General features: G+C 39.1%; 1 protein-coding gene across 1 annotated transcript in view; it reads right to left on the bottom strand.

Annotated features, from left to right (window-relative positions):
• The window catches only part of HDAC8 (histone deacetylase 8), a gene marked incomplete at its 5' end in the record, with an annotated part of 3923 nt that overhangs the window by 2816 nt on the left and 349 nt on the right, over positions 1 to 758 (bottom strand). The gene's annotated exons all lie outside the window — the stretch shown is intronic.

Below are 758 nucleotides of genomic sequence, written 5' to 3'. Positions count from 1 at the left end.
ACGCCAAGCTGGTGTCCTGAGCATTGTTTGGTGGTGTGGAGGCAAATTCCTTCCTCCATACATTGGAATTGGGTCTACAACATATCCTACCAAGAAGCTACTGTGCTAACATCAGCTCCAAATGAGAGATAAATGTCTTCAATGTGTTAGAGCTAGAAAGGCTAAACTTTCAAGATTAACTAGTCACATCTTATAGATGAGGAAACTGAGGATTGAGAGGTGATATGTCATATCAGTGATGACACAGAGCCAGGTATAGGACCCTCTGGTGTCTTAAGCTCCCACCTCCACCTTCCACACATACCTCCAGTCCAGTGTTTTTTCTACTAAATCATACTGTTTCTCTAGACTATCCTATTGGCCACTTATGGTTCTTTAAAAATGCAGCTGTTTAATGAGAAATAAGGTATCAAACTTACCCAGAACATAAATCTATATTGAAGTTAAAATACAAAAATACAAGGTCACAGGACAGTTAAATCAGTGTACATATAGACTGACCCAGTCTGGGCACTGCTATTAGGACCTAAGCAACTGAAAGGTTTTACTCTATTTGATCCATCATTAATTTTGCTCAATTCATATGGGAGTGTAGTTAAACTAAGATTAATATTGTGGTTAACACATTAGTTGTTAATTTGAAAGTTTTAAAGATCATCATTCAAGTTATAAGGGCTTCCCTGGTAAAAAATCTGCCTGCAATGCAGGAGACCCCGGTTTGATTTCTGGGTTGGGAAGATCCCCTGGAGAAGGGATAG

This window comes from Bison bison, unplaced genomic scaffold, assembly GCF_000754665.1.
Source record: "Bison bison bison isolate TAMUID 2011002044 unplaced genomic scaffold, Bison_UMD1.0 scf7180017848535, whole genome shotgun sequence".
In the NCBI taxonomy this organism is placed as follows: Eukaryota; Metazoa; Chordata; class Mammalia; order Artiodactyla; family Bovidae; genus Bison; species Bison bison.
This window is presented reverse-complemented; position numbering and strand designations above follow the sequence as displayed.